Source organism: Protopterus annectens, chromosome 7.part0 (genome assembly GCF_019279795.1).
Source record: "Protopterus annectens isolate FY-2018-M chromosome 7.part0, PAN1.0, whole genome shotgun sequence".
In the NCBI taxonomy this organism is placed as follows: Eukaryota; Metazoa; Chordata; order Ceratodontiformes; family Protopteridae; genus Protopterus; species Protopterus annectens.
This window is the reverse complement of record NC_056739.1, coordinates 582,967,969-582,990,254: the sequence shown is the minus strand read 5'-3', so window position 1 is coordinate 582,990,254 and position 22,286 is coordinate 582,967,969.

The window sequence follows — 22,286 nt, the reverse complement described above, 5'->3', positions numbered from 1 at the left end:
TTTCAAATTTAAGGCCATCGACTCAATAGTAGAGGAGAGGCGTCTACACTTACGTTGGAGAAACTGGAACTTTTGTGGCAGCTTAGACTCAATGCATGCTTTCCACCGGGCTTGAATGAAATGACTTCTATTCTATGTATGCTACAACTACTTGAGAGATAGTAACTGCACACAGATTATTTTTGTTGGATGGTTAAATAATAGATGCTCATTAGCCCTAGGGAGGTTACAATCGCTAAGTTACACCCACCTTTTATAGGTTAAAAGAAACATTATACAACACAGTTTTTTATGAAAAGATTACTACTTCCACGGGTCCCTGAACATTAGTTATAAGTAAAGTGAACTAACTATGATTTTAATTAACACTATTTAATTTATTATATGTTCCGTTATAAGACAACAGAACTTTGTTTTTTTATAAAACTAAGGCACTCATTTTTACCTAATGACTTAACAAAAAATAAACTGTTTGACTTCAGTATTTGAGGGTTACACCTTTAAATTATGTGACTGTGCTTAATTGGCTTAATTGTATTAACAAGTATGAGTCACTAGGATAGCACTTAAACTTGTTTTTTCTTTCTGAGCACTATTGTCTGAAGGGTCTATATTATATCATCGAACGCTTAAAAAAGCGAACGCTGATTGACCGACCTAACTTAAGCGAAAGCTTACAATCTCGAACTGTCAGATCAGTGATTTTTTTTTCCAGGGAAAAAAATCGCTGATCCAAAACATATACACACAACACAAGGACACCAAACAAACAGAAATCCACACACATGCACCTAAAATCTGATACCTAACCCTACACTAAACTATGCACACACCACTAACTACCCACTTACCTTAACCCAAACCCTAACCCTAAGGTCCGTCACTATCGCACATTCACCTCACCCGCTCCCTAACCCTAACTCACTTAAATCCGCCCTAACCCTCATGGCCACTCAATCGCACACACACCTAACCCGAGCCCTAACCCTAACTCACCTAAATCACCCTAACACTCACATCCACATAATCGCACACTTACCTGAATCTGACCGGTAACTTTCCACCATAACACTGAAAATACCGAAGCAACAGAAATGGACAACCGAATTCTTTCCCTAGGAAACAATTTGAGTTTCTGCTGCTTCGATATTTTGCAGTTTCGCGAAAATAAGTTCGATGAATCAGCATTCGCTTTTTTAAGTGTTCAAGGATATAATATAGACCCTGTCTGAAGAAGTTAGGAGAAGTGTTTCCTAATGAAAAACGCTTTACACTTTGTGACTTGGATTCTGTGCAGCCAGATCGTTTTTAACTTTTTATTGCTTGGCAGTTACCGGAGTGTGCACTGGACTACTGATTGCTGTAAGCTTGTTTTACTCAGCTATTAAACCTTGTTGGACTTTGCAGTGTATGCTCGTCTTGTCTTGTGCCTATTAGTTTTTGGACGTTTTTAGTAAACAAGCTTTTTTTTTTCATCAAGCTTCAGGCACCGTCCCTGCAGAGACATTCAGTGCATCAGATAATAATATAGCTTAAATTGCCTGACAGCTCTCAGAATTGATGTTTATTGAGGTCACAGATGACTAAGCGAGTGAGATTCATTGCATTTAACAGTCTTCATTTTTGCACAGCATGTACTGAATAGTCTACTCACAAGCAACAATTGGAGATAAAAAGGATGTGAGAGAAACATGAGGAGAGGAAAGAGAGGGCTACAGAGTCAGGTTTGATGTCACTAAATGTGATGGATATGCAGAAATGTCAGGCGTTCCACAGGCACGAATTTCCTACAGTGGACAGTAGGCATTTTTTTTAGAAATCAACTAATAAATTACAAATGGTCTCTGTTGTTAAGAAGATTTTACTCTAGCCTTATTTTTGTAATTTTGAAATAATTATTAACTTTTTCTTTTGAGTTAGATATTTCTTAAATGAGCGTCACTGGCAAAGAAATGTATTTTTTAGAAATGCCATTAATAAGGTTATGGGAAGTTTGGAAAAGGCTAATGTGTCACACGGAAACAACCTACTTGGTCAGTCCCTGTGCTTTTCTTCTCCATAATTTACTTTTCTTCCTGCAATACCTTGATTTAGTCATACATGGGGTAACTGCTGGCAGGTTTAATATCCTAAATAGAAATGCAATTGCTCCACAGACAAAAACTGTATCTTGTTAAGAATGGTTGGGGCTTCTGTGAGAACCATAAAGCCTTTGGCAGCAGGTCATGTGTTTTAGTGTGCCTCTTTCCTGAAAGTGCTGAAAAGATTCCCAAAGAAAACAAACATAAACATCATAACAAGTTCATTCCAATATACCATCTTTGTGTCTGTTTTCCTCCTTAAGTGACTTATCTTGCAATGGTGAAAAGGAACTTGCTTCAATGCCTCATGCCTTCCACAGTAAATGAGGGATAGTCAGCTGACATCTCTTTGGATGTCTCTTCAAAAAGAGCAGACATCTTAAGTCCAGTTTCCCAGCAATGCAAGAACTTTTCCAGTTACTAACAGCAGGCTCATTTTTTTCTCTGGGGACTATTATTTTGGACAATGGACTGTCTGTCCATAAACTTCACTTGTAAGACATCGTTTCAAAAGGGGCAAAGGGAGCCCACATGAGTGCCTATACAGATGGCAGCACTTAATTGCACTATTTTATTACGTTAACTGTGTTGTTCTTGAGTGACAGACACTGCAAACAGACAGTTAAGAAACAGAGGCAGATATGATCATTTCAAGGTGTTCACAAGTTTCTAAGATTATTTCTCTAAAACCATCCAACTGAAAATATTTTTTCTTGTTTCTGTTCATGCCTCCTGTGTTTTATCCAGTTTTGAGTGACATACAGCAGCATCTGTATCTTGCATGAAGTGACATTCATCTATAAATAATGATAGCTGTATAAGTGTAGTTACCTGAAATAACAACAGTCTAGTTCTGATCATTGTTGCCTGCACACTGTTGAGCTAAAATCATTAAAGCAGACAACTTCAAGTAGTGCTAATGAATACCCCAAAGCATCATTAATATATAATAAGCCACTGAAGAATCCAGCTTCTCTGTTCTGTTTATAAAATGGAGAATGAGTATGTAAATGGGGATTCCATGCCAGTTTTACTTTTCTTCTGGTAGGGCCAGTCACAGAAGTGCATGGCTGCTTTAATAAAGTTTTCTACAATCTTTTAATTCAGCGATAGCTTCAGATGAGTTATAAAGAAAAGAGAGCATTGTCTGTGTGGTACACCTCTAAAATGCATGCACTGATTGCCACTATTATGTCCAGGGGACTTGTGGTTCACCTTATCAGAAGCACAGCTCTGTTGACTTTTGAATGCCCTATCCATGGCAGCAGTAAAATGAAGGCCACACTATAAAGATAGAAAGTAGATGGCTCAGGGAAGGCACAAGGAAGGAAAATTGATCCCCACCATGTTGGAGACTCAAAATACCATAATCATAAAATAAATGTCTAAAGTCCGAACTTCATAAAGTGAAAGCATGACAAATGAAAACATCATCACATGCCTAAAAATCACTATTTTCTTAATTTCTGAATGCCCAGCATGGGGGCTATGCCTCTTAATATACAGTACTACCTTTCAGGTCACAATTTTGGAGAAAAAGGAAAAGTGTTAAGAGAACAAACTCACTTTTCCGTTTTATTCCATATAGGCTTACTTCAGAGAAACCACTGAGCTGAACGAATACATTTCCTATAAGAGATATAATGAAACACTGTGATTTCAATGTCTTTATTGAAACATACCCAGTATTTTATAAATGTGACACAACTAAGTATATTGTTCTCCTACAAAGAGGTATTATTTCATGAAAAGGGTAATGGCTGATTGGAAAAGCTCTCCAGGAGTGATATTAGGGTGAAGAACAGAAGCAAAATTCAAGGCTGTATAGATCAGACATATGGCAATTCTTATGACTAGGGTGCTGGTTAAAAAGGATCTAGGGCTTATTCCATTCTGTATCATACCATACCTTACCAAAGCGTATCTTACCATACCAAATCATGCCATACTGTACTATATCATACAGTAAAATACCATCTCATATTATACCATACCATATAATACTATACCATACCATACCATACCATGCTATACCGTGCCATGCCATATCATATCATACCATACCATACTACACCACATCACACTGTACCACACTATACCATGCCATGCCATATCACACCATACTATACTGAATTGCACCACACCATACCATATCATATATATATATTGTATCACACCGTACCATATTATGCCATACTGTACCATACCACATCATACCATACCATACAATACCATACCATATTGTAACATACCATATCATGCCATATAGTACCATGCCAAACCACATAACATCATACCATACCATATTTTACCAAACTATACATTGCCATATCTTACCATACCACACCATACCATTCCAAAACATGACCTGGCATAACATAACATGTAACATAACGTAACGTAACATAACATATAACATAACATATGGGAACTGTACATAGTTTTCTAGTTGCAATCTAGCAAGGGCCTAAGGGCATCATCACCTCCCTGTCCTTGATACTGCATATTTGTATATATACCATAATATTTGGTTTGGCTGTCAGACACTCACATTTAAGTTGAGTGATTTGTGCTTCCTGTAAGAATTACCTACAAGTCCTTCTCCTGCTCCACTTTGTTTATACCAACACCCCCAGCACATATTGCATCCCTAGGTTATAATTCTACAGGTGCAATATGTGCTTGAGATGTTGGTATAAACAATGTGGAGCAGGAGAAGTCACCCCTTGGGCAATTCATGTAGCCTGTTCATGTTCCCTCCAGGCTTGTCCCCACTATCAGATATTATTCAAAGCTTGCTGTCATCTGCAGTAAAAGTGATGCAGTTTTTCATGCTCTGTGCGATGCCACCATTAATGAAAATACATTTGGTATTACCAGAATATGTGATTGTTACTGATTGCACCTGTAGATCAACTTTGTCAACAGTTATGCAGCTAAACAGAACTTTTGATATGAACATAAGGAAAACACTAGTCAACAATTATGCAGCTAAATAGACCTCTGACACAAACATGAGTTACAAACATAAGATTTTTTTATGTTTTATTTTATGGTTCACAGTGTTCAAAGTTCATAACATAGCAAGTTAATAGCTGTTAAGAGAAAAAGTTTTAAAAACATACTGTTATTTGTCTTTTTCCTGTTCTTGCAAAGTGAACATGTTATTTGTTGGGATATGCCTATCAAAGATGGGCCTCATCTGTGAACAAAATGCAGCATTGCTTATGAACCTGAATGATATCTGTTTTTTGCATTTCAGAATAAAGAGATTTAGTTATAGCTCAGTGAAACCTGGGATAAGGACGCACGGCCGAGTAAGAGTTAATTTACTAGGGCAGGCTGTGTGTCCTGGAAAATTTGAGCTACCATTGTTGAATTGAACATTTTGTACTTCTTGAACATTCTGTACTAGCTGTGGGTTTGAGACCAGACATCTTGGCCAACATGCTGTGTAATCTGGTTAACTGCTAATAAAGGAAAATTCATCGCCTAAGGCAGATGCGACTTGTTTGAATTTTTTCTTCTGACATTTTGATCCTTCGGACTGGAAACCTCTACGAAGATATAGATCAGACCGACAGAGAGACAGAAAAACCTGTGCAGGTGAGGGTTTCTCATCTTAAGATTCCCTTGACTGAAAGCCCTCTGACTGATTTGTCATTGAAAAGAGGCTGGCCGCTCTCTGATCCCTATCTGAGGGACGGTTTCTGAACAAAAAGGGGAAACGGAGTCTCATTTGGTTCAGGTAGGATGAAAAATAAATTTATTTTAATTTAATTTAATCTTGTCTACAAGGTTTTATTTTTAGTTAAGGATGGGTAGGATTACTTGTTAAGATTATTTTGTTAGGGTCACCCGTTAAGATAGTCCCATTTTATAATAAGCCCTGTAAAATAATTTTGATACAGTCCTAAATACCTGAAAAAAAAAGGGAAGGTAAAATAAGAAATCTAGGGGAAACATGGGTTCGAGTTGCTGCAAGTGTGAGATTGATGCCTGTTCAAATGTTGATGCTAAGTATATGAAAGGTTTAAACAAAAATAATGTTAAATTTTTGAAAAAGTGGAAGTCGAGATATGATTTTGATGGCATACTGAATAAGAATGCCTGTGCAAAATTGGTTAGAGATTTGAAAAGAGATGCGGGAACTAGAACTAAAAAACAAAGACAATTGGGATTTCCCCAAGCACAAAAATGGTTAGAAGAGGCAAATAAATGAGCTATAAAAGAAAAACAGTGCCAGGAAAAAGAAAAAAATAAATCAAAAGGGATCACTGGTGCCAAGTGGAACAGTAGCTTTATTTTTAGATAAGGAGGATGAGCATACAGTTTGTGCGGTACAAAGGCAGGCAACTGCCCCACCGTATGGGGAAATTGCTGCTGCTGTACCGGCGGAACCTCCTCAATATCAGTCTGAAGATGTTGGATCTGTACAGCAGGGTGGGTTATTGGCTGCTCAAGGAAACATTGTGACCCCTCCAATTTACCCGCAAATTCCCGTAGTACCCAAGGTTGCTTTGCAACAGGTAGACCAACCTATGCAGTTAAGGTCGGGACCAGCAGGGCAAGGACATTGGGCCATTAAATTTTCTGACCACTCAGAAGCCCTTCCCTTAATACAAGTTGCAAACCCACAAGCAGGGGATGTTGGACAAGAGCCAACTATTTTAGTTTATCGTCCATGGGCTAGAGAGGATATAAAACGAGCTACGGATGGTATTCCTCATCCCAAGGTTAATTTCCAAAAGTTTTCTGAGGACATAGTTGGTATGCATTTAAGTTATCATCTAAATGGCTTAGAAGTAGAGCAAGTAGTGTGACAAATCCTGGGTCCAGATTGGCACTTAGTTTGTGGTACTTGGACATGTAAGGCAGATGACGGCACTACATTAAAGCATAATTCTGGGGTGTTAGACACGCGAGTCACTGATCTGTTGAAGAGAATTTCTGATAAGTGGCGTCCAAGAGCAGATTGGACAGTAATAAATCAGTGCATCCAAAATGATGATGAATCTGTAGATCACTATATTGTAAGATTGACAGAAGTGTTCAATAACCATTGTGGAATGATGATTCCACAGGATCAGACTACTGATAGTCCGTACGAACAGCAATTGAAAAACACTTTTCTTAAAGTTGTAAGGCTCCGATAAATAGTTTTATAGCTAAGCATATGGTTGATCACAGAACATGTAGACTGCAACCTTTGTTTGAATATGCACAGCATGCTGAGCGACATTTCAATTTAAAAAAGAAAAAGAAAGTACAAGTGTTAGCAGTAGGAAATGATGGTGGTATATTTTTGGTAAAGGACCAAAGGGGGCAAGGGTGCCATGGTGGCGTACAAAAACGTGGGGGCCCGAAATGGGAGACGTCGTATAAACAGGGTGGACATTCAGAGGAATATGAGGGGAGGTTAAAACATGGAGAATGTTTTAAATGCGGTAGACGTGGGCACTTTGCTGCCAACTGCGAAGAGTGGCAACATCCCCCACAGCTTACGAACAAGGGCTCCACATGACTATATGATAGTAAAGGAAGGCGCCAAATTCATTATTGTGATTATTGTAGAGAAGAAGAAAGCGAGAATGATTGTGATGATGATGAGGCAGACACTCTCTGCGATGAATGTCAGGACACCCAGGAAATTAAGGAAGGGCGGGATTGTGACTGTGAAGTCATAAACCTGGCACATTTGGGTATTGCTATGCATCTGGATCAAAAACCCATGATAGAGTTTTTGGTTGAGGGACAGAAAGTGGAGTTTTTATGTTATTCAGGTGCATTGCATACACTTTTGGGTCCAGCAGGTCTACCCCCGAACTGCGAAACAGATGAGTTTGTCCTTGTGAAAGCGGCAAACGGGAAAATCTATAAGGAATCACTGTCTCATCATCTATTGTTCACAGATCCGCAAACAAACCAAACTGTTAGGTATAGGGTAATTATATCGAAAGTTTGTCCAGTTAATTTGCTGGGAAGACATTTGATGCATTTGTTTGGAATAGCGGCAATTCCCACACCTAAAGGCATTGAGGCGAAAAGGTTAGCGGATGGCTTGGTGGTACAAGGAGTACAAGACTTGTTTTACTGGTATAGCCAGGACTTGATTTCAAATGGGCTGGGGAGGGTTGATACAGATTTGATCAACCTAGCTTTAAGTAAATCTAGGAGCGGGCCACCGCAGGTTGTGGCGCACTTACATTGTACTATGTACTACAGACAGGCCCCTGGTCTGGATAAAGCATTTGAAAAATAATTCTTTAGGCACAAATGTGTAAGGATAATTTTGAATGATATGCATCGGAGACCATCCAGGTGCAATTAACCATAGGCAAGACTGCTCTGCAAATTGTAGCATGTTACAGGCCACCCTCACAAACTCAGGAACCTCACATGGCCTTCCTGAAAACACTAGAGGGGATAAATGTATCACCAAACACCATCATACTAGGTGACTTCAATTACCCTAATATAGACTGGGAACACTACTCAAGCCCAAACACCCTAGCCCAAAAGTTCCTGGAATTCATAAACTCAAATGCCATGGAACAACTAGTCACCATACCCACAAGAGGAGAAAACATACTTGATCTCATCATCACGAACATGGGAGCACAATGTTCAACACCGGAAGTATACCCCTCACTGGTGAGATCAGATCACAAACTAATCTCGCTGGAGGTCCTCATCCCACCCCACCTGAAATAAAAAAGACCACAGTAAAGAACTTCTCGAAAGCCGACTTCACACTTCTAAAGACTAGTGTGGTCTCCTTTAAGGCCCGCGAGCCGACGGAAAACAGTACTCAAGCCGCTGAATCACTTACAAATGCCTTCTACCAGCACCTGCAGGACTGCATGGATAAGGCAATCCCAAGCAAAACAAAGACTCTTTGTACCAAAGGCAAGCGTCCACTCTGGTGGACCCCAGCCATAAACAAACTCTACAACAAAAGGAGGAAGCTACTACAAGATAGAGCAAAATCCTTAAAAGGTAAGACACCCTTGATCACTATAAGTAAAAACTAAGAGTTCTCATAAAATCATCCAAAGCAAATTTTGAGAGAAAAATAGCTAAAGACTCAAAAGACAATCATAAGGCCTTCTTTAGCTATGTTAGAAACCTGGGAGGAAACTCCCAGATATGCTCAGAACTAGTTCAAAATGATGTGAAGATTACTGATCCTACAGACATTGCCAACATACTGGCTGACAGGTTCAGTGCAAACTTCTCTCCTCCCCAAAAGGAGAGATATCTATACCAAGCGATTGCAGCCCCCCAAACATCTCCAACGCCCAAGTGAGAACTGCTCTCTCCAAAGCAAAAAACACAGCATCCATGGGACCTGATGGTGTCCCCGGCTGTGTGCTCCACGAACTCAACGAGGAATTAAACCCACAGCTAGGACAGCTGTTTAATCATAGTCTTACCTCTGGATACATACCCATGGAGTGGCGCACTGCAACTGTGGTCCCACTTCACAAAGGCGGTGCCTCCACCGACCCTGGAAATTACCGGCCCATTAGCTTGACAAGCCTTATCTGCAAAGCCATGGAGAGGATCATAATGGACCTCATAAATAAAGACATAGGGAATTTGCCGACTTTGGATCCATCCCAGTTTGGCTTTGTCAAAGGCAGATCATGCCTTCTAAACTTGGTTGACTTTTTCAAACAGTCACCAAAGCCATTGATGAGGAAAGGCAGTCCATACAGCCTACCTCGATCTGGCGAAGGCCTTTGATACAATACCCCACTCGGGTATCATTGAAAAACTCATCAGCTTAAATGTTAACCCATACATCACAAGATGGGTTGCAAACTGGCTGAGTGACAGAACCCACAGGGTCAGAGTTGCTGGCGCCATGTCAGACTCAAAGCCTGTCACAAGTGGTGTACCACAGGGCTCAGTCCTGGGCCCACTCTTGTTTGGCATCTACTTTTCCGAAGTACAAGCAAACACAGGAGGGTTATGGCTGACAAAGTTTGCAGATGACTGCAAACTGGGCCATAGTAGAAAACACATCTGACACAGATATCCTTCAGAAGGGTCTCACAGAAACGGATAACTGGTGCCAGAGCCATGGCCTAAAGTTAAATGCCAAAAATGCATAGTCATACCCTTCGGGAAAAACAAGGTTACCCCTAGCTACCAAATAGGTGGCAATCCACTGAGTACAGAAGAAGTTATCAGGGACCTGGGGACCCAGGTTGATAGTAGTCTGTCATTCGACACCCATGTAGCTAAAGTAGTTAGGAAGACCTTCTACATTGCCCACCTTATCATGAAGGGATTCTCATCTAGATCAAGGGAGGTCATAGTCTCCCTATACTCATCACTCATCAGACCAATGATTGAGTACAATGCCCCATTCGGAATGTATCTGACCCGACACTTGCAGCAGCTGGAGAGGCCACAAAGTTCCTCACCAAAAGGATAAAGGGTCTCAAACATCTGTCCTATGCTGCCCGACTGAAAGAACTCCAGCTCTATTCAGTCGCTTACGCTTGCTCAGAGGTGACCTTTGCCTAACATACAAGGCCATGTCAAACCCAGATTTGATGAATATGCTTCACCTCAAAAATCTAGATCCGTCAGAGCCACAAGGGCGGGAGACTTAAACCTCGACACGGCTATTAATAGGACGTGCTGGAGGGATAGATTCATCACCCAAAGACTCCCTATGCTGTGGAATAAAATCCCGGTATATGTGAGGCAGAGCACCTCGCTGGCCTTGTTCAAGAGAAATCTTGACCAATGGATGGGAGATCACAGATATACCCCAGGGATTACCTCAGTGTCACTGATCAACAGAGGCACAGCAAAATAATGGGTATAGTTCCCCATACTAAAGGGGTGGCGTAAGCCACAAAACTATGGGCTAGGCTTGTAAATGCCCTCGGGCAGATAGCCTAGTATGAACCTATGAACCTATGAACCTATGTTTTGGGATAAGCAAGGTAATACAGTAGTGACCTGTACTTTGACCAAGGAAATGAGTTCTTTATATCGCTCAGGTTATAGCCCACATATTTCAATTACTAAAGCGGTGGGGACACATTGGGTAGATATGGTGAAAAAAAGGTAACAAATTGGGACACAATGTCTGAAAGTCAGTTGAAGGATCAACAGATCCAGGTACAAAGATTAAATTGGGTGACTTGGGCACAACTAAGTGTGCACCTCAGGGATGACAAAACAGAAATGGCATGACAAATCCTCCTAACTCAAGAGGAAGATAGTGTGTTAAGTGCCTTACCTGTAGATTTATGGTCAAAAGGTAAAGGGGATGTAGGACTGATGAAAACAGCAGGTGAAGTTTGTATAACTCCAAAGTCAGGTTTTAGACCTCGGAAGCACCAATACCCGCTAAGTAAACAAGCAGAGGAAGGAATTAAGCCAGTCATTGAGCAGCTAAAACAGGTAGGAATTCTTGTTGAATGCCCAGATTCGCCCTGCAATACTCCGTTGTTTCCTGTAAAGAAACCGGATGGGTCATGGAGGTTGGTTCAGGATTTACAAGCAGTTAATTCGGCTGTGATCCCAAGAGCACCAGTGGTACCTGACCCCTATACATTACTTAATGATTTATTACCTCAGCACAGATATTTTTCTGTCATAGATATAAGCAATGCCTTTTTCTCCATACCACTGCATAAGGAGAGAGATTTTGGTTTGCATTCATTTATCAAGGTAAAAGATACACCTACACCAGATTGCCACAGGGCTATTGTGAGAGTCCGACAATATTCGCACAAGAAATGGCTGCGAATTTAGCTCAGTTTGTTCCCCAAGAGGGAAGCCAGGTTCTGTTGTATGTAGATGATATTTTGTTGGCCTCACCTACGCAGGAAAGTTGTAGAAGGGATACCCTTGCCCTTCTTAGTTTTGTAGCTGAGCAAGGACATAAGGTAAATAAAGAAAAGTTACAACTGTGGAAAGCACAAGTAAAGTACTTGGGTTATTTAATTTCGCAGGCAGGTAGACAATTGGAGAACAAAAGAAAACAAGCAATTCTTGAGGCACCTATACAAACGACTAAGCGAGAGATGATGTCCTTTTTAGGTGTGACTAATTTTTGTAGAAGTTGGATCCCTAACTATGCTGAGGAAGTAGGGCCATTGACCGCACTGATCTATGATACTCCCCATGGCGGCTAAGAATAATATACAGTGGACAAATAAGGCAATACAGGCATTTATTAGAATTAAGCAACTGATAGCAGGATCCTCTGTTTTGGGTTTTCCAAACTATTCTAAGCCGTTTGTACAAATGGTTGATTGTAAGGGAGGATATATGACTTCGGTTCTGGTACAAGTACATGGGGATAAACAGAGGCCGATAGCTTTCTACTCCTCCAGATTAGATCCTGTTGCAAGGGCATTGCCGCATTTTGTTCAAGCTGTAGTGGCGGCCGCCATGGCAGTACAAGCCTCAGCATCATTAGTTTTGTTTCACCCATTACAATTGCGGGTTCCACATTCAGTAGCTACTATACATTTGCAAGATAAGATAAACTTTTTATCTCCTAGTCGACATTTGTCGTGTATGACAATGCTGACACAGCCTCATATGACCATAGAAAGATGTACTACTCTTAATCCGGCGACACTTTTCCCGACTCCAGAAGAAGGTACTCCACACGTTTGTTTAGAGAGCATTCATGACAAAGTACTTCCCTGACCAGATTTAACGGATATTCCATTAATAGATTCTGATCTCGTTTTGTTTGTAGACGGATCATCAAAGAAAGACACTGTAGGAAAAACACTAGTAGGGTATGCTGTCACCACAGAAACTGAAGTTTTGGAGGCAAAAGGATTGTCAAACATTTATTCTGCACAGGCAGCTGAGTTGGTGGCTTTGACTTGAGCTTGTACCTTAGGGGAGGGTAAAAAAGTGACAATTTATACAGATAGTCAATATGCTTTCTCCACTGTACATGTTTTTGCTCAACTATGGAAGAATAGGGGAATGGTTACTGTGACAGGCAAACCAATAAATCACAGAGATTTAATTTTACAGTTGTTAGATGCAGTGCAACTACCACTTCAGATAGCGATATGTAAATGTTCCGCACATACCAACAGAAAAGATCCTGTCTCCAGGGGAAATGCCCTTGCTGATATGGCTGCAAAAAAGGCAGCTCAAGAAAATGATTTGCTTTTACATGATAATGAATTGGAGCCCGGACACCTCTTAGACTTAGCGACACTAAGAGTAATGCAAACAATGACGACACAGAAGGAAAAATGTTGTTGGATAAAATATGGTATCACTCAACAGAGTGGGTTGTATAGGGCATCAGATGGCAAAATGGTATTACCCTCAAACCTTTTTAGGTATGCGGCATTGGTTAGCCATGGACCTGCCCATGTAGGAGTACAGACGATGATTCAAATAGTGTCTAAGGTGTTTTGGTGTAAAGGGTTTTCAACTTATGCAACACAATTCTGTTTATCTTGTTTATTATGTGCAAAGTATCATGCTCAGGGGGGAGCTAAGAAGTCTCAGCAGGCATTCCCTACCCCTCCGTATCCATTCCACACACTCTGTATGGACTTTATTGAATTGACACCCTCAAAGGGAAAAAGGTTCTGTTTGGTCATTATTGATGCTTTTTCTAAATGGGTGGAAGCTTTTCCAGTGAAGCATCTGAATACACAAACAGAAGCAAAGCTTTTGACTACAGAAATAATTCCCCAATTTGGCCTACCAAGACACATTTACAGTGATAATGGGTCTCATTTGGTTAACCAGATTGTTCAGAAATTGGGTCAAGTGTTTCAAATTGATCTCAAAAATCATTGTGCTTACCACCCCCAATCAGCTGGACTGGTGGAAAGACACAACTGTGTCTTGAAGAGTAAGCTCCGCAAACTAATGGCAGAAACACATAGGTCATGGACTGCGTACCTTCCGTTGGCATTCCTGCACATGCGAATCTCACCTTCCTACAAAGGACTTACACCATTTGAACTTTTGTTTGGGAGACCATATTACGTCCCGCAGTGGCAAGGATTGTTGCCAGCGGAATGTGAGGGGGGTGAGGATCTAGCGAATTATATGAAGAAGCTGCTAAATGTCAAATCTCTTGTAACCAATGACTCCTTTGCAGATTCCAGAAATGAAACCTTGTTAAGCGTGGCACCCGGGGACTGGGTGTGGATCCAAATTGTGAAGAGAAAGAATTGGTCATCCCCCAGGTGGGAAGGCCCATACCAAGTACTTATCTCGACACCTACAGCTGTAAAGATCACTGAGAGGACTTTGTGGATTCATATCACCCACTGTAAAACACTCAAGGCTCTTCCTTCTGCCATTGATATTGGTCAAACTCCACCGGACCTCTGAGCGCAAAGTCTGGCTACAAAGGGGGATTAGCCCGATAGGGGTTAGTTCATCTCAAACCCAGTGAAGAAACCAATGGCGCGAGGTAGCCCTTAGGGAGGATGGCCATGTTCAACTGGTACTTGAGCTGTCACATGATGATGATTTTGGTGGCGAAAGTAAATATGTCCATACGAGAGGGAACAGTTGCAAGAGAAAAAGGAATGGTGGTGCTGCAAGCGCAAACAGGTGTTACTACTGTGTTTAAGGTGAAACTTTGTGAAGGAATTTTGGACTGTTCTAAATGGAACAATAATAATTTCTTGACTCATGCAAAATACTTGTGCAATAGCGACTGTATGTCCTGGTCAAGTGTTTGGTGGTCAACAGATGTGAATGGATGGGAAACAAGTGGTGCAGTGATACCAGAGAAAGATAAAAGCAGGCAACAAAGAATAAAAATTGCGCATTTCCAAGGTACCGGAGTAGTTACTATAACCATTGTGTCACCACAAGAAAGTGATTCAGGAGTCTATGGAATCGGAGTGTCTCTTCCAACTAGAACTAATCCTTTGGGGACCCTCCAACTTAAAGTACAAAGCCTTAAGAATGCTACAAATAAAGCAGATTTTGCCTTCACAAAAGAACAATTGTTACTTGTGATGGGATTCGTACACCATAATGAATGGTTATCTTGGGTTAGATATAGTACCCAAGAAGCACATCGTGAGAACTGTATTTCTTGTGCTGAAGGTAAACAGCAATTAGCAACAGTCCCATTGATGCAAGATGAAGGTAACCTAATGTGTCTGTTGAAATTATTCTTCAACAAAACTGAAGATAAATGCAAAGATGAAACTCAGCATTTTCTGGTCATAAGCAAAGTTGAGAAACCGCCTGCAGCGATTTCCTATCCAGGTTTGTATATGTGCATTTCCAGAGATGGCACAGGGAAAAATTATGGCAATATGGGACAGAACTATTGCAATGTTACTGTGAATGGCAATGGGAATCCATTTCTGGAGAACCAAACTCATAGTTTAGCAGACGTATGGTGGTTATGTGGAGACAACAAACTCAGATCAAGGCTTACGATTCCCTGGAAAGGAACTTGTGCACTTGTAAAGTTAATTCTGCCATTCTACATTTTCCCAGTTCCAGCAAGCAATTTTGTAAGAGAACTTGAAATAAAGCCGAAGTGGTTGAGTAGGAGAAAAAGAGAGGCACCGAAGCAATCTTTCGATAACGGTGTCTACATCGATAGCCTTGGTGTACCAAGAGGCGTACCTGATGAATACAAAGCAATAAACCAAATAGCAGCTGGTTTTACATCCATCTTTGTCTGGATTCAACCTAATAAGAATGTGGACTGGATCAACTACATTTACTATAACCAGCAGCGTTTTGTGAACTATACCAAAGATGCATTGAAAGGAATTGCTGAACAACTGGAGGCCACTTCGCAGGTGGCATGGCAGAATCGAATTGCGTTGGATATGCTCCTGGCCAAAGAAGGAGGACTTTGCAAGATGTTTGGGACTTTCTGTTGTACATATATTCAAAACAACACTACACCTGATGGAAGTATCACTCGAGCTTTGAAAGGTTTGGAGATGTTATCCAAAGAATTGGCAGAGAACTCTGGGGTAAATAATCCCTTTACAGATTTTCTACAAGCGTGGTTTGGAAAATGGAGTCATCTCATTAGCAGTTTCCTGGTGTCCGTTGGAGTCGCTGTGGCTATCGTGGTGGTATGTGGTTGTTGTTGTATACCCTGTATCAGAGGTCTTCTACAAAGACTGGTTGATATTGCTGCTATGAAGACGATGTACCAGCAATTGCAACAGACTGGTGAAAGTGAATACATTGAAATGTGACTCTTTGCAAATGTTTTTGAAGTTTAAAAATTTGTCTTGCCAATGAAGTAATGTATGCAAAGAAAAACTTAGTTTTTACCATATATTGCTGAAATAAAAGACAAATAAAAGTGTTTTCAGGGGGGAAATGTTAAGAGAAAAAGTTTTAAAAACATACTGTTATTTGTCTTTTTCTTGTTCTTGCAAAGTGAACATGTTATTTGTTGGGATATGCCTATCAAAGATGGGCCTCATCTGTGAACAAAATGCAGCATTGCTTATGAACCTGGATGATATCTGTTTTCTGCATTTCAGAATAAAGAGATTTGGTTATAGCTCAGTGAACCCTGGGATAAGGACGCACGGCCGAGTAAGAGTTAATTTACTAGGGCAGGCTGTGTGTCCTGGAAAATTTGAGCTACCGTTGTTGAATTGAACATTTTGTACTTCTTGAACATTCTGTACTAGCTGTGGGTTTGAGGTAATTTGTGATAAACATGTTTTTCCTATATGTTTTTCATAGCCAACTGTTAACGGTCAGAAATGTAACAAAAAGTTGTTTTGCTTGCAGTATAAAAGTTGATGTCAGTAAACAAGTTGATCAGATCAGAGGAGATCAGATCAGTCCAGACCGGACATCTTAGCCAACATACTGTGTAATCTGGTTAAATAAAACCAACGAAAGTTGAAACACGGAACCAAGAACAAAGATATCCACCATGGAACTGAAGCACCAAACAATAGTTGTTCCAAAAAGTAAAAAACTTTTATTGCACACGAAGACAAGAAACTAGTGTCACAAGCGCTTTCACTCGGATGTTCAGAGCTTTCTCAAGTTGTTACCTTGCTGTGTAGCAACCGCTTATGTAGTGGCTTACATCAATTAAATCTCTAAACTCGTAATTAATTATACAATTATACAAATTAGTAAGTTCTTAGTTGAACTCTTACAAATCTCTGTTAAAATATGTAATTTGGCTACCCCGTTGTTCTTTTTAAACATATAAAACAAATGTTTACATTTGCCAAATACTTTTTTTAAAACAAAAGCATGCCAATACGATTTGAAGTATATTATAACACTCCACCAGTTAGTGTTTGCAACAAATTAAAATTCAACATCATTTTTACTACATTTCATTATGTAAATGTACAATTTTATGTTCTTAAACAATAGTTGAGTAAAAAATTCCCCTGACCATGTTTCTCATAGCATGTCTAGTCTATGGAAAACTATAAAAAAGTAATCACACATACCATAAATAAAAGCAAAACTGAATAAAATTTTTGGTGTGACAGAAACAATATTGCTAGTATGTGTACCCTGGTTTCTTTCACAATCTAGCCCTTCTGAGTTTTAAAACTGGCTTGATACTGATTGTATCATTTAAACCCGGCCAGTTACTAGCATCTAATCTTAATTGCCACACCAACTCTCTATACTCGAGGGTGGATTCCCAGTCCCCCCCTCGCACCTCATGGTCTACTTGTTCTACTATCATGAATTTAAAATTGTAATTTGGACATGAAAGGGAGTGCTTGTATAATGCATTTGTTTCCTTATTTTTGGCTATTTCGTAAAAATGTTCATACATTCTTTTTCTAATTTCCCTTTCCGTCTTCCCTATGTAAAAACTTTTGCAGAACATGCATACCACCAAGTAAATCACCCCTTTAGAATTGCATGTGAAATATGTGGGGGATTTTATCTTCATTTTTCTTGAAGGCAAATATACCCCTACGTCATCTAAAATTGCGTGACATTGGTGACAAGCCCCGCATTTGTAGGTACCCACTTTCTTTGCCCCATCTCTGTCTCTTCTTTTCCTCTCAAACATTTCCTTGAGATTTGTTCCCTTCTTTCTAATAAATTTTGGTTTGGAGGGTAAAGTGTTTTTTAAATCTTCATGTGACATACGTACTGGCCAGAATTTGCTAATAATCCTTTCTATTTCATGGGCTTGGTCACAATGTGTGTAAATAAACTTGGGTCCAGTAAATTCGTTTTCTTTGATGATGAATGCATTATTGTCCGTGTGCCCCTTTCCCACCAATGGGCAATAGGTTGAATTTCTTTTGTCCATTACATCTCTAAGTAGGACCTGGAATAGGTCCAGAGGGTAGGCTCTTTCTAGAAACATATGCTATAATGTTTGAACTTCCTTCAAAAAATCAGTGTCTGTGCTGCACATTCTAGACACTCTGATTAATTGCCCTTTAAGAATGCCCTTTTTCTGTGAAAAAGGGTGGGCACTCTGAAAGTGCAAAAATGAGTTTGAAAATGAAGCTTTTCTATGAATCTTTGATTGAAAAGTTTTATTCTCGTAATCCTTATAGAGATTGACGTCCAAATAGTGAAGTTCATGTGCTCCTATTGTGTGTGTGAACTTCAGGAAGGGTGTAGTGCTGTTAATGTGTGCCAGAAACTCTAAAAGTGATCCATGTGTTCCTTTCCACAAAATGCATATTTCTTCCAGAAATCTTCTGTAAAAGAGCAAATGATGTTCCCATGGGGGTGTGAACACGTACTCCGATTCCCATCTGTGGAGTACCACGTTTGCATAAATAGTGGCGCATGGAGCCCCCATTGCCACCCCTTTGAGTTGCTTAAACAGCTCTCCATTAAAGAACACAAAGTTGTTCTCTAGTATAATGCTCATGAATTCCACAATCAAGTTTATTAAATTTCCACTTAGGCAGGTTTCTTGGATGAAAAAATCACTGAACCATTGTAGCCCCGTTTCATGTGGTATACTAGGAAACAAATCCTTGATATCAATAGTTACCATTAGGAGATCTGGATCAAAACTGTCACAGGGAACGCTTTTCAAAAACTCCCATGAATCCTTGCACACATATTTTAACAGATGGGTATCTTTTTTGATTACATAGTCAACAAATTTTGCTAATGGTTCAGTGATACTACCACTGCCAGCTACTATTGGTCTGAATGCCAATGGGTCAACCCCTTTGTGTGTTTTTGGGATTCTAAATATTAGGGGGAGCTTTGGTTTGGGAACATGTAGAAAGTTGAAAGATTTCTCACTAATGACCCCCTGAAGTAGGTAATCATTCAGAGAGTATTTAATTTTAGACCAAGATATGTTGACTTCATTTCTGGAAACTGTCATGTATTGCTCATCATTTTGGAGCATTTGGTGGAGGTGTTCATCGTAATTACTGTTGTACATGAGTACGATACCTCCACCTTTGTCCGGTTTCATTACTCTTATTTTGTCCCTTTTAAGCATTTCTATGAAGTCGAGTTCCACTTGTTTCAAATTGTCTTTCTCTGTTCTTATGAATGGTAATCCCCTGAACTCAGTTTCCACTAGTTGTTCAAACAGTTTAATCAACAAATGCATTGGGGGGTTGAATAAACTCTTCCTGTCTAACCCAGAAGTGTTATGTACTTGATGTTTAAAAAGATGTTGTAAGTTAAGGCTTCTGGTGAAGAGTTTTAAATCAATTAAAGTGGAAGGTATATTGCAACTTTTGTTGGGAACAAAATGTTGTCCCCTAGTGAAAACATTGAAAGCAGTGTCATCAGGTACTATCTCTGTGTAATTATAAATAGTAAAATTGGATCTGACATGTAACCTGCATACCCCCTGCAATGTATTAGAAATAACCTCTTCTGAGTTCTTGTTGTTTCCACTGCTGTTACTTATTGCGTGTCCCGTACTGTTACCTGGTGAAAACTGGGTTTCCATTAAATCTAGGTGTTCCAGGTACGGGGATGTTTTTGCCTCCACCCCATTGGTCTCCCGGGGTGCTGGTAAAAATCCTGTGTGGACCCTTTACTTTCTTTTTGTGCTAACCTTGCACTTCTCTGGGGAGGTTCATCCGCCCAGTTAGTTTGGGTTTCGTTTCCCTCTTTATTTATATTTTGGCCTTCACCCCTAAATGATTCGTGTAAGGGATAAGCCAGACCATCCCTGTATTCAATAAGATCTCTCTCTAATTTGCGCAATTTCCTGTTAATCACTTTGTTACAAAACATGTCAACATCTTCAAACACTTTACTGTATTCAAGTTTAACTGTACCAAAATTTGCATCAGCGACAATGTTATTATTTAGTGTGTTCAAATCATTCATCAAAACATTTTGTTTAGATTCATATTCTTCAACCATCACACATAACAATTCCAGCCCTGCCCGGTCAAAAATACCACACAATTTTTGATAATACTGTGTCCCACTTTGGACATTGTTTGGAAACTTAAGCAGCCGCAAACCCTTGGGTTTTTACGAAATAGCCAAAAATAAGGAAACAAATGCATTATACAAGCACTCCCTTTCATGTCCAAATTACAATTTTAAATTCATGATAGTAGAACAAGTAGACCATGAGGTGCGAGGGGGGGACTGAGAATCTACCCTCGAGTATAGAGAGTTGGTGTGGCAATTAAGATTAGATGCTAGTAACTGGCCGGGTTTAAATGATACAATCAGTATCAAGCCAGTTTTAAAACTCAGAAGGGCTAGATTGTGAAAGAAACCAGGGTACACATACTAGCAATATTGTTTCTGTCACACCAAAAATTTTATTCAGTTTTGCTTTTATTTATGGTATGTGTGATTACTTTTTTATAGTTTTCCATAGACTAGACATGCTATGAGAAACACGGTCAGGGGAATTTTTTACTCAACTATTGTTTAAGAACATAAAATTGTACATTTACATAATGAAATGGAGTAAAAATGATGTTGAATTTTAATTTGTTGCAAACACTAACTGGTGGAGTGTTATAATATACTTCAAATCGTATTGGCATGCTTTTGTTTTAAAAAAAATATTTGGCAAATGTAAACATTTGTTTTATATGTTTAAAAAGAACAACAGGGGTAGCCAAATTACATATTTTAACAGAGATTTCTAAGAGTTCAACTAAGAACTTACTAATTTGTATAATTGTATAATTAATCACGAGTTTAGAGATTTAATTGATGTAAGCAACTACATAAGCGGTTGCTACACAACAAGGTAACAACTTGAGAAAGCTCGGAACATCTGAGTGAAAGCGCTTGTGATACTAGTTTCTTGTCTTCGTGTGCAATAAAAGTTTTTTACTTTTTGGAACAACTATTGTTTGGTGCTTCAGTTCCGTGGTGGATATCTTTAATCTGGTTAACTGCTAATAAAGGAAAATTCATCGCCTGAGGCAGATGCGACTCGTTTGAATTTTTTCTTCTGACAATAGCAAATAACCACAGCTTCCTAACAACCACACCATTTACAGATATAATTCCACCTAAATAAATAATTTTTCTAGTGCTTTAAATAAACAACAACTGAGGCACACGTTACAGTAATTCCACAAAATAAAATATTTTGTATGGGAAAGGCAAAGATCCCATATCCCTGTCTTCTTCTTCTCTTTCAGATGTTCCCGTTAGGGGTCGCCACAGCAGATCATGTTTCCATTTCTTCCTGTCCTCTGCATATTCCTCTACTACACCAACCACCTGCATGTCCTCTCTCACCGCATCCATAAACCTTATCTTAGGCCTTCCCCTTTTGCTCTTACTTGGCAGCTCCATCCTTAGCATCTTTTTCCCAATATACCCAGCATCCCTCCTCAGCACATGTCCAAACCAAGGCAATCTCACCTCTCTGACTTTGTCTCCAAACTGTCCAACCTGAGCTGACCCTCTAATATACTGATTCCTAATCCTGTCCATCCTTGTCATGCCTAGTGCAAATCTTAACATCTTTAAAGGGACAATCCCAGTGTTTAAAATTCGGGTCTAAACTACAGCTCACTCTATTAACGCCCATTTTACCATGTCACTCCAATTCCCACCCACCGTGTCAATTTTCTTTTAAACATCCCATATATCTTTGATTTCAGTCCTATTTTGGCTCCCAGGGTCAACTACACTTAGGCTTTAAGTTCCTACCAGGACTTGCACATTCCAGTTAGCTGCATCTTTATTCACATAGTCTGTGCTCAGTTAAGAACTGTGCAGCTGATCAATCTGTGTATTTTATGTAATAACCTGAGTTGT